The sequence below is a fragment of the Kogia breviceps genome, chromosome 2 (assembly GCF_026419965.1).
Source record: "Kogia breviceps isolate mKogBre1 chromosome 2, mKogBre1 haplotype 1, whole genome shotgun sequence".
Classification (NCBI taxonomy): Eukaryota; Metazoa; Chordata; class Mammalia; order Artiodactyla; family Physeteridae; genus Kogia; species Kogia breviceps.
The window spans coordinates 133,578,943-133,592,128 of record NC_081311.1 but is presented as its reverse complement, the minus strand read 5'-3'; positions in this window follow the sequence as shown (position 1 = coordinate 133,592,128).

Sequence of the window (13,186 nt, the reverse complement as noted above, 5' to 3'; positions counted from 1 at the left end):
TGAACTCAGGTCCCCTGCACTGGCAGGTAGATTCTTAACCACTGCACCACCAAGGAAGTCCCTCATTGAGTTTTTAAATGTAACGATGTTGGAGAAATAAATCTGGATCATAGATGACCTTACTATTATTCTACACTTACAAAAAGGTGGATTTCAGGAAAATCTATACATATATTTCAAGTTCTGACATCACAATTTCTGGAGATTGTGTTTCACTTGTAAGGATGCATTAAAAATACGTTTTTTAAATCCTCTCCTAGAGTAGTCAGAGGGGTTGTAGTCAATGTAATTAAAAGTATTCTCCATAGCATATGTCAGTATTTTGGTTGGGAAATCGCCTTTATTAAGAGCAGTTACAACAATAGCAGTTAGTAATACAGAGAGAAAATACAATTATATCAGCTGATGGGTCTTAAGTGACAGAGCCAGGCAATGGTTGCTATTGGTTTCCATCAGTATAAGACAGCAGTCATATTTTCTGGATGCCATAAGAAATTAACTAACAAATAGGGTTTCAATACTATAATTCATTCCACCTAGATGATTAGAATCTTTTGGAGATATTATAAATAAGTAATCATTCTATTCTTCATTTCAATACTTTTAAAGTTAATATTTAAAGGTTAATACTTTAAAAGTTAATATTATGCTTGTGAGTAGATACTGAGCAGAAAGAACTAAAAATAATGGTTTATGCTAAGGTTACCAGATGCCCAATATTATTAAATAACTCAGTCTTGATCCCATAAAACTTCTCCAATTCACTGGTATTGTTGATATTTTGCAAAGGTTATACTTTCCAGCATAATTTTGGTTAAGTCAGCAAAGCTACTATGTTGTAAGTTATAGATGTGGGAACATCTTAGAAGATAATTCTAAAAAAAAAAAAAAAAAAAAGAGAGAGAGAGAGAAAGATTATTAAGAGTCCAAGAGTCCATTTACAGGTGAAGTAGGTGGACTGGTAAAGAGGGAAAGAAGAAAGAAGAAAAGAAAAGACTTAGAAATAAAACAGATGGAGAGATGAAATTTGTAGGAATGTGTTGAGAGATAGCTGCTGGTAATTTGACAAATATTAACAGACAGTCACCATGAAAAAAAAAGAAGCTGCCCGTAGCAGATAAATTGCAAAACATTAGACCATTAGAACAGCTCAAGCATTTCCAGGAAAGAGCTGGAAAGGCAAGTCTAAAAACTTCTGGAATGCCAGGAATTAAAAACAGCAGAGAGTAAAAGGACAAAACTTATCAGTTTTCTGAGGAGAGTGAAGACAGGGTTAATACAGACTTTTTTTCCCCAGGTAAGGGGCACCAGGCTAGTAACCCTGATTTTACTACCAAATAGATCTAGCATAGGAGTGATAGAACAGGCTTCAACCCTAGAGACCTACTCTAGGAGTGGCATGATAGCTCTTTAGAGTTAAGGGAATAGTTGATGGGATGCAAATTATGATGGCTTTTTTTGCATGATATTAAAAACTATACAGGGACCACCAAATGGGATTTAAATTGAGCTAGTGCTGTTTAGAGTTGTTATTTTAATTTTTTTATAAAAAGATGTGAGGTATAAATTAGAAATGTTCCCTTTGACATAAGAGGTAAATATATAAAAACATGTAACATAGTGAAAATGTTAAGCAATACATAAAATATATAGAATTTTCTAGCCTATGTGTCATAATTACAAAATTGCTCTTAGCCATTAAAGAGCTGTGGCAACTCATTTAAAATAAGCCTTCCCCCCCACCCCCCATTTAGGAATTTTGTTACTAATTAGGCATATTCAGGTACTCTGAATTTGGCTCTTGCAACTTTTTCTCATCTTAACGAATGCATTTCTTTTTGGCCACTTTTATTCCTTTCTAAATAAAATGTTTGTTTACATTAATACTGACTAAATTACAGCTTGCTTTCTTTTGCTGAAGTCTGTCGCCATACAATGATAAGAGGCTTGCCAATTCCGATAATGTGTAAAGCATTGTCTTATTATTTTTTATCTGTAAAGAATTCTAGGATTTGAGTGGAAGCAATAATAACAAAAAAAAATGAAAGAACTGACAAAGATGCTCTTACATAATATAATAGCCTTTTAAAAAGTCATGATGTGAAATTCAAGTTGATAATATTTGACAAAAAAGAACACAAAAACAATGATAATCATTTTCACTTGTAGTTTTGAGAAAACATGAAACCATTTCATATCTTATATTCTTAGGTATCAAATGACTATTCTGTAAAACGCTCATTTAAGAAGATAAGTCTGAATTAGAACCAAGGTCTAATTTTGTTTCTATCATACCCAAAAGAGCTCCTTTCTATAGTCAAAAACTATTTGTATAAGATTAGTGTACTAGTGGTTGTAGAGCAAAATGAGTATTTGGCTAATGGCTAATAAATTCCTTAAATTTGTAACTGCAACTGTAAAGTCATTTTGAAACTGGTCAATGACAAGCATATGTACAATGAAATAGTTACTATAACATCATTAATGGCCTGCTATATCACTTTATATTTATGCTCTACAAGCCTTCCATAGCACCATGAACAGATAGTCACTGAGTAAACAATTTTTTGATGATGAAAATTATTATGTGCCAGTTTGGCTTTTTGCTTATTTCTTTTATGACAAAATGGGTCTTAGCATTAGATGTTTCTTCTTCTAGGAACATACATCCTCAGATATTTATATGGTTGATTCCTTTGCATCATTTAGGTCTCAGTTTAAAAGCTGATTTATTTAAAAAATAAACAAATGGAACCTAATCAAACTTATAAGCTTTTGTACAGCAAAGGAAATTATAAAAAAAAAAAATGAAAAGAAAACCTATGGAATGAGAGAAAATATCTGCAAATGATGCAACCAGCAAGGGCTTAATTTCCAAAGTATACAAACAGTTCATACAACTCAGAAACAAACAAACAAAAACAACCAAATCAAAAAATGGGCAGAAGACCTAAATAGACATTTCTCCAAAGAAGACATACAAATGGCCAATAGACACACGAAAAGCTGCTCAACATCACTAATTATCAGAGCCATGCAAATGAAAACTACAGTGAGGTATCACCTCACACCCGTCAGAATGGCCATCATCAAAAAGGCTACAAATAATAAATGCAGGAGAGGGTGTGGCGAAAAAGGAACCCTCTTACACTGTTGATGGGAATGTAAACTGCTGCAGCCACTAGTATGGAGGTTCCTTAAAAAACTAAAAATAGAGTTACCATATGATCCAGCAATCCCACTCCTGGGTATATATCCAGAAAAGACGAAAACTATACTTTGAAAAGATACATGTACCCCAATGTCCATAGCGGCACTATTCACAATAGCCAAGACACGGAAGCAACCTAAGTGTCTGTCAACAGATGAACAGATAAAGAAGATACATGGGCTTCTCTGGTGGTGCAGTGGTTAAGTATCCGCCTGCCAATGCAGGGGACATGGGTTCGAGCCCTGGTGTGGGAAGATCCCACATGCGGTAGAGCATCTAAGCCCGTGAGCCACAACTACTGAAGCCCGCGCACCTAGAGCCCGCGCTCCACAACAAGAGAAGCCACCACGAGAAGCCCGTGCACTGCAACGAAGAGTAGCCCCCACTCGCTGCAACTAGAGGAAGCCTGTGCACAGCAATGAAGACCCAACACAGCCATAAATAAATAAATAAATAAATAAATAAAAGAAGAGACACACACACACACACACACACACACACACACACACACAGGATATTACTCAGCCATAAAAAAGAATGAAATAATGACATTTGTAGCAACATGGATGGACCTAGAGATTATCATACTAAGTGAAGTAAGTCAGAAAAAGACAAATATTATATGTATCACTAATATGTGAAATCTATAAAATAATACATATGAACTTATTTACAAAACAGAACCAGATTCACAGACATAGAAAACAAACTTATGGTTACCAAAGGGGAAAGGTGGAGGGATAAATTAGGAATATGGGATTAATGGATACACACTACTACCTATAAAATAGATAAACAAGGATTTACTGTGTAGCACAGGGAACTATATTCAATATCTTGTAATAACTTATAATGGAAAAGAATCTGGAAAATATATAAATATCTCTATATATCTGAATCACTTTATTGTACACCGGAAATTGACACAATATTGTAAATCAACTATAGCTCAATAAAAAAGTTTCTTTGACCACCAATCTAAATAATTTCCCAGTTATTATTTTATTTTCATTTTAGCACCTGTATTAGTTTACTGGGGCTGCCATAATAAACTACAACAAATTGAGTGGCTTAAGCAATAGAAATTTATTTTCTCACAGTTCTTGAGGCTGGAAGTCCAAGCATAGTTAGTTTTCTCTAAGGCCTCTCTCTCTGGCTTGGAGATGGTTACCCTCTTGCTGCCTCTTCACATAGTCATCTCTTTGTACATATGCATCCTGTTGCTCTGTGTATCCTAATCTCCTCTTATAAGAACACCGGTCAGATTAGAGTAGGGTCCACTCTAAGGGCCTCATTTTAACTTAATTACCTCTTTTAAGGCCCTATCTCCAAAGACAATCACATTCTGAGGTACTGAGGTTAGTGCTTCAACATATGAATTTTGGGGGGACACAATTCAGCCCATAACATCACTTAAAAAATACGTGAAACTGTAACATTTATATTTACTTGTTTATTATCTTTCTTCTCTCATTAGAATGTAAACACCATCATATACCTCAACTGTATTACTAATTTCTATATTCTCAGCAATTAGATCACAGCCTGGTACCTTCAGTATGTATGTGTAGAATGAGCAGATAAATGAATGATAAAATGATTTAATTATCAAATCTTTCATATTTATACTACCATTACAATTTAAATAATTTGACATTCAAGAGTCATGAAAAGGAAGCATTTGTTTTTTTTATCTTAAGAATGCTAATATTATTTTCCACACATATTCAAGACTCTTAATTTATAATTAAAAGATATCTTATGTTTACTGATTATATCTCAGAATCAGAAAGTAGTGAGAATCTATGCCCTATCTTCAAAACTGATAATGTTGCAAAGATTTCAATCCGTTCAAAAGGAATGAGTGTCTTCCGGAAGGTTAAGGCAGAAAAAATCAAATATGATTTTTCTCTACTAATAGTGATTGCCATTTCTGTGAGCTAAGAAAACTAAATCATGATTGTGACAGACACTACTAGTTGCTTTCTTTATTAACAGAATCCATGTTTTAGATGAGTACATTGGTCACTTATCTAAGTGACTACATTTCTTAGACTCATTTGCTGCTAAGTTTATGGCCATCTGATTTAGTTCTGGCCAGTGAGGTATTGGGTTGACCAAAAAGTTCCTTTAGTTTTTAAGTAAATATAAGACACATTTTTCATTTTCACCAACAACTTTACTGAATTACAAATTCACCATTTTGTTCCACCACCTTCTGCCATTTTTCAGGCAACTTCATAACTCCATCTTCCCAACTTTTTATCATTTTGAGCAAAGAACTGTTCCAGGTGTCATTTACAGTCTTCCAGGGAATTGAAATTTTTTTCCATTAAGAGAATTTTGTAAAGACCGTAATAAATGGAAACACAAAGGTGCAATGCCTGGTGAATACGGCGAATGAATCAGAACTTCCCAGCCAAGCTGTAACAGTTTTTCCCTGGTCATCAAAGAAACATGCAGTCTTGCGTTATCCTGATGAATATTATGCGTTTTCTGTTGACTAATTCTGCATACTTTTCATAGAGTGCTGCTTTCAGTTGGTCTAACTGGCAGCAGTACTTGCTGGAATGATCTGTTTGGTTTTCTGGAAGGAGCTCATAAAAGAGGACTCCCTTCCAATCCCACCATATATACAACATCACCTTCTTTGGATGAAGACTGGCCTTTGGTGTGGTTGGTGGTGGTTCACTTCGCTTGCCCCACCATCTCTTCCATTCTACATTATTGTACAGTATCCACTTTTCATTGCCCGTCACAGTTTGCTTTAAAAACAGAACATTTTTGTTATGTTTCAGTAGAGAGTTGCATGAGGAAATACCGTCAAGAAGGTTTCTTCGTTTAACTTATGTGGAACCCAAACATCAAAGTGATTCACATAACCAAGCTGGTGCAAATGATTTTCAATGCTTGATTTAGATATTTTGAGTATGTCGGCTGTCTCTCACTTGGTATAATGTCGATTGTTCTCAATTAATGTCTCGATTTGATTGCTATCAACTTCAACTGGTCTACCTGACAGTGGAGCATCGTCCAGTGAGAAATCTCCAGCACAAAACTTGCAAAGCACTTTTGACATGTTTAATCAGTCACAGCACCTTCTCCATACACTGCACAAATCATTTTTGCATTTCAGTTGTGCTTTTACTTTTCTTGAAATAATAAAGCATTAATATGCCAAAAATGTTGCTTTCTTTCTTCCATCTTCAATATTTAAATGGACACACAAAAATTCACCAACTTTGATAAGTTTTTTTTAAAATGCACACTGATATGACAGCTGTCACAATACAATCTAACAAAATTGTTTCAAATGAACTTAAAGACACTACTAGAGCCATCTTACAGAAAAAACGGAGCTAACCTTTTGGCCAACCCAGTATATAGGAAAGTGTTCAGTGATACATCAGGAGAGTCTCCTTAAAAACAAAAGAGGGTTGAACATTTTTTCTTTTCTTCTTTCATTTTCTTGCCTGGAAGATGGATATGAAAGCTAGATTCCAACAGCCACCTTGGACCATGACATTGAGGACCAAATCCTAGGAGTGGTGAAGTATTGTGCTGGAAGGAAGGAGCTGGCATCTTTTATGACTTTATGGAGCTGCTACAGCAGCACTGGACTCCTTTAATCTTAATTTAATGAATGTGAGAGAAACAAAATTGTTAAAACTACATTTATTTAGGGGTTTTCTGTGATTTTAACTAATATAATGATCAGCATCTCTTTCTATAATATTCGTTAAAAGCCTGGATAATCTTCAACTAGGCAGTGTCTATGATCTTTGCAATCCTTGCCTTGCCTGAAGGTTTTTTCTTAAAGCCACACCTTTAATGACTTTAACATTGCAGCACTGACTTCCCTAGAATTCCCACATATACCTCTGCTGTACAAAACAGCTTAAGTTTCCAGTTTAATTTTTTTTCCCCTCTATCTTTGAGGGCAGTCTTATGCACTCCCACGGCATCATGAATTAACTCTTAACTTACCACAATGTATTATAATTGGCAGTTTACTTTTCTGCCTTTCTCACTATACTGTATACTCCTGGGAATAGGAGCCTTGTTTACTATTGTATCCCTAGCACTTTGTGCAGCTTCTGGCTAAGTATTAAATGCTCACTTAATGATTAAATAGGCTTGCTAATATTTTATCTATCTATTCATCTATTTTTCTCATATTCCAGGAGAGGTGTATTTAAGGCAGGTTTTATTACAATTCCAATGGACTGAGTTAAACGTTATTCATGATACTGTAGTGCTATTTAATCCTTTTACAGAATTTGTAGTGCATTAGTAGTGGTTCTCAAAGTGTGGTCCTGTACCAACATCAGCAGCATTATAGCTCTGATGAGACTGTTTAAGACGCTAGATATAACGATAAGGATAAACAATGCTACATAGTCATAGGGAGGCAGTACGGCATAGTATTTAAAGAGCACAAACTTTGAAACGAGGATTAAGATCAAAATTCCAGTTTTACTACTATTTCAGTGAAGTAATAATTCTATTTTATAGAAGTGTTATCAGGATTAAATGATTTAATAATCAAATCACAAGTGCATTTTTTTTTTTTTTTTTGCGATACGCGGGCCTCTCACTGTTGTGGCCTGTCCCGTTGCGGGGCACAGGCTCAGCGGCCATGGCTCACGGGCCCAGCCGCTCCGCGGCATGTGGGATCTTCCCGGACCGGGGCACGAACCCGTGTCCCCTGCATCGGCAGGCAGATTCTCAACCACTGTGCCACCAGGGAAGCCCACAAATGCATATTTTTAAAGTGCCAAGTTCTTAATATGGCATATGGCACATAGAAAATGCTCAATAATTATTAGCCGTATTGAGCATAGTTTGCTACTAGGAGTTTAACAAAGAACTCAGTGCCACATTTTTTTCATCTTTCTGTCTAGTACAGGCTGCTCTCTTTCTTTATTTGTTATTTTATCAATTCTTTATCAATAGTGCATTCTATGATGTACTGGTTTAAGTGGTAAAATTTGGCAACAGCTTAGATTCCCAATTTACTGATAAAAATTCATGACCAATTGTAGGGTTTCCCTTGTAAAATAGATCTATATTGACTTTGCAGAGCAGTATGTTTGTTTTTATGCCTAACTTCTGTTTGCAAAAAACATAATTATAGAGAAACTTTATATTTCAGACCTTAAATTTTGAACATATGTTTATGTATTAACTGTAAATTTTATATTTTTAAAAAAAGATTTTTTTTCTGGAAATTAGGCATTCATTTTCACTATGAAAATAAAAACTATTCTCAATAAATTCAAGTCTACAAGAGTTTTCACTTTTTATCCCTCAAAGACCAAGAACAGCCCTTAGTAAAATCTCATCTCACTGTACCAAGTGAGAATATCAGTCACTTAGTAATCGGTTTAATATAACTCTCTCAGTGAGAGCAAAAATGGGGAATTATTAGAAGAAAACTTATAAAGTTAGCATGAGATGGGAATAAATATCTTGCATCCAATTTATCATTGTTTTTGTGCATTCACTGTACTGTAATCCTATATTTTGGGAATCCATTCACTATGATGAAACACCCAAAATTCATTTGCACAACTTTTCACTAAAATTAGTAAATAAAGTGGAACAACATATCTTTTCAAACTGTCATCATAATTACAAGGGAATTAAATCTGTTAAAAAAATGTAGATTGAACTTTGTCCTAATTGGTTTACATTTAAAGATTCTTTGATCTGTGATAACAGTAATATATATTAACGTGTTGCATTTTAAAGTGACACTGCCTTTCATTAATCAAGTGTCTGTATGGTTGATTAATTTGTACAAGATTTAAATTGCTATGAAAATTTATCATTCATAGCCATGATCTCCATTTACATATATGTTAATTATGGTAAATGTAATCTTTTTCTGAATCCTCTGGGCTGCATACTAAAAAGACAAAGTGATCAGAGTGACTACTTTTCCTATTACAAAGTGAACTCTTATTGTTACTCAGTACAGTCTGTTGTAGTTGTCAAAGCTAGGCTAAAAACATTATAATATTTTCTGCTGAAGGCAAGTTCAAATTCTAAAGATGTATTTCCTTTTCAAGTGATTTCTTTATTAGGCAGTCACAGCATTTATGCAAACAGAATTACTATGTTTATTTACTACAGTATTTAGTACTATATCTGCATGCTGCCAGATATTTCTTTTGCTTTGAAGCATTTTCCTGTATTTATTATTAATAAGCACAAGATAAGTTTTTAATAAATCTGTAAAGCAGAATGACTTGAAGTTCGTTGGAAAAGTCTTTGTAATAGAGTTAGCATTAATTGTTAGAAATAGAAACATTTGAGGTTACAACATTTTAAGACTACTTGGAAAGATTCTGCTAAAAAAAGGTAATATATGAAAGTACTGAAGGCTAAGAGATTAGACTGATCTTTTGCTTTTGCAGAAAAATACTTGTTACTTGAGAAAAATGAGTTGTTGATAGTTTTTATCATTTTCTAGCCAAGTCAAGATAAATATAAATGTTACCATCTATGACACTAAATTCCTAATGTATATTTTTACCTATGGGGCTGATCCCAGAGTATTATGTGAAGCTGGAAACACAGGAAGTGTGGGTCTGGTCTTACACAGTCCCACTATTGGTCTTTTCCTTAGGAATGTTTTCTACAGGTTTTCCCAAAATCCAGGGCATGCTAACCAACAATTATTTTATTATTTTTATTTTTTAAGAAATACTCTCCATTTGTTCCCCAACAGTGACCTTCTCTCTTAGCAACTAGTGATTTGGACAAAATTCTAATACATTATAAGTGAAAAATGTTTTAGGTGACTATGATAGGCTTTGCTAGGCAAATGTTGGAAAATTTAATTATTCCTATTAAATGTCTATAATTTTATGCTTAAATTGTTACTATTTACATAATATATTCACTTCAAGAGAAGTCTCATTTCTTAGTCACAACTTAATAGAATTAAAATACCCATCTTGGAAGCCTTTGCAAGCGTAGCACCTCTGACTACCTGACGAGGCTATATTTAAAGACACTTATTTGACAATTTTCTTATAGTCAGCCTAATCACAAGAGAAACAAACTAATATGGCACCTGTTCTGATAGATGTATGTTGTACCTTTCATCCCCTGATCTCAGACCTTGCAAAGAAGCAACACTTCCCTCACCACAGAAATGCATCCACCTCTAAACTGGAAATAGCAAAAGCATAGGACAGAAGATGAGGAATATATTATCCAACTAAAATTACAGAGAAATTTTAAGTAGGCAGAATATAATTGCCCAATTTGGAAATTAGCCAGGACACAGGGTTTAACATCATCTTTACTCTTTTGAAAAGTGCCATGGGATTTTTAATAACTGCTGGTGGTCAAGACCTTGGTTTTACCCTCATCCATTAGACGACACCTCCAGCAGTGCAGTGCCCCCTCATACCATGCTGGGGCATCAGTTCAGTACTGACTCAGTGAAAATTGTGCCACCTACTGAATCATCCACAGCTCATCTTAGAGTGCCCTGGCTTTTAGGATTTTCTCTGGAGAGCTGTTATGAAAGATGGGACCAGGCTCAATGATGCTTTATTTATGAGATTTCAAGGTTTTAAATGGTTAAGATCTCAGATCTGAGTTTTACTTTTAATTTAAGCCAACAGATTTTTCATGATTTTTCCATACTCATGGGCTATAATTATGGTCTGAATGATAAAACTATACATTATACACATCTCTCCTTGGAAATAAGGGAATAAAGATAATAACACACATACCTATATAAATACGTGTTTATATATACTGATACATGCAATAAAAAGCAGATTCCCTCATTTGTAATATATTTGATTCTTTTAAATTGGAAAACGTACCACCCTTTCACTGAAAAAAAAAATCCATGTAAACTATATTCCACAAGTTTATTTTACTTTCTAGATTTTTAAGAACCTAGGAACAAATATTTTAAAAAGTAAAAGCAAACCTCGGAGGGAGTGGACTCACTGGCCAAGTAAATACATTTTTGTAAAAGAAAATCTTTATTCTAGCTTTCCAAATAAAACCTTGTCATCTACAAAAGAATCTCAATACAGCTTAATTGTTCCAAAAATAACTGAAAGAAAAATCAAGATTTTTAGACAAAAGTCAGATACATCCAAACATAAATGATGAAACAGATGCTTTCTAGTCTCTAGGCTTCATTTTACCAATTTTCTTCATCCATGTTAATGTGTGTATATTGTATACAATTTGTTTGGGGGAAAAAAAGGGCTCATGGTATTTTCAGAAACCTTGGTCTTTGAAATGATTTTCAGAAATTCTTTTCTGGCTGCTAAAAGTATCAGTATCCTCGAATTGACAAACTGTTTCTGAAAATGTTTCTTGAGGTGTTACTTCTGGAAATGACATTGAGTAAATCCTGTTGGTGTGTGAGAAAAACAGAGAGTTGGAAATGATTATAAAGAATAGATTGAGACAATATAGCTAAGGCTGCAAAATAGATTCCAACATATCCGTGTGTTTTTGCTCACTCCTGTGTCAAGGATTCTCAACACACACACACACACACCATATACATAATCTTCTATTCTATTTTCCTTTTCTGATCTCATCAGTCTCACACACCCACACCATATACATAGTCTTCTATTTTCCTTTTCTGATCTCATCAGTTTCTAACTCTATCATCTGTTTTTCCTTTGAAGAATAATCTATAATGAGCAATCCTTGTTAAAGAGAAAATCTTTCTCAACTCAATCCATTTCCCAGAATTCCCGTACATTGTTCGGCTATGACTTGATTATTCCTTGCCAGTAAATTAATAACTCAAATATTCGAGGGTTGGAGGTCAGGGAAAGAAAAACTATTCCAGGCAACTTAAGTCTGATTTGGTGAATTGCTACTGCTGTGATATAGTTAATATGCCTCCCTAAGTGCCTGGTTTGCTACCAGATGGAAATATCAATCACTTTTTTTCATTATCAACACAAAAATCACGGATGATAGATAGTTGTCCATTGTAAAAATGAAAATCTGAGACACAAAAACTCTCTGGCTAGGTCAAACAGCTCCTAGCTAATCCAAGAAAAGGTCTGTGTAAACTGTAGACTGTCATGGCTTTGATACTATGTTTCATGTTGAGATGACCATAACCTTCTACAGAGTTCAGTTAAAAATACAAATTGTCTTTTATTTTCCAATCAAACAAAACAGTGCATTTGATTGTGAATTTTTTCCATTTAAGTACTGTTTTTCTAGTATTTTTATACATTTTTTCAAATATAATATAGCTGTTTTGAATTCCATTATATTTTTGTTTCTAATGTTAATTTCCTTTTCTCAAAGTATCATTCTCTAAACCATTGTTTCCTTCCCTAATGTTCTTTCTTCACACTATTTCCTAACTTCCAAGTACATTTCCAAAAGAAGATAATATTGGCTAAATATAATTTAAAAAAAGAGAGAAAATGTAATCCTTGGAAACAATCAGCTCAGCTGTAATCTGTCAGTATTTCAGCTAACACACACTAGGGTCTATTTCTATCAATGATTATTATAATTTTTTTTTTTTTTTTTTTTTTTTTTTGCTGCCATGAGTCTGTTGCTGCACATCAACTTTCTCTACTTGCGGTGAGTGGGTGTTACTCTTCGTTGCAGTGTGCAGGCTTCTCATTGTGGTGGCTTCTCTTGTTGTGGAACACGGGCTCTAGGTGCATGGGCTTCAGTAGTTGTGGTGTGCAGGCTCAGCAGTTGTGGCACGTGGGCTCTAGAGCACAGGCTCAGTAGTTGTGGCTCATGGGCTTAGTTGCTCTGTGGTATGTGGGATCTTCCCAGACCAGGGATTGAACCACACCATGTCCCCTGCATCGGCAAGTGGATTCTCAACCACTGCGCTACCAGGGAAGTCCTCTATCAATGATTTTTATATATGTGTACAATAAAAAACATATTTGTCGGGGCTTCCCTGGTGGCGCAGTGGTTGAGAATCCGCCTGCC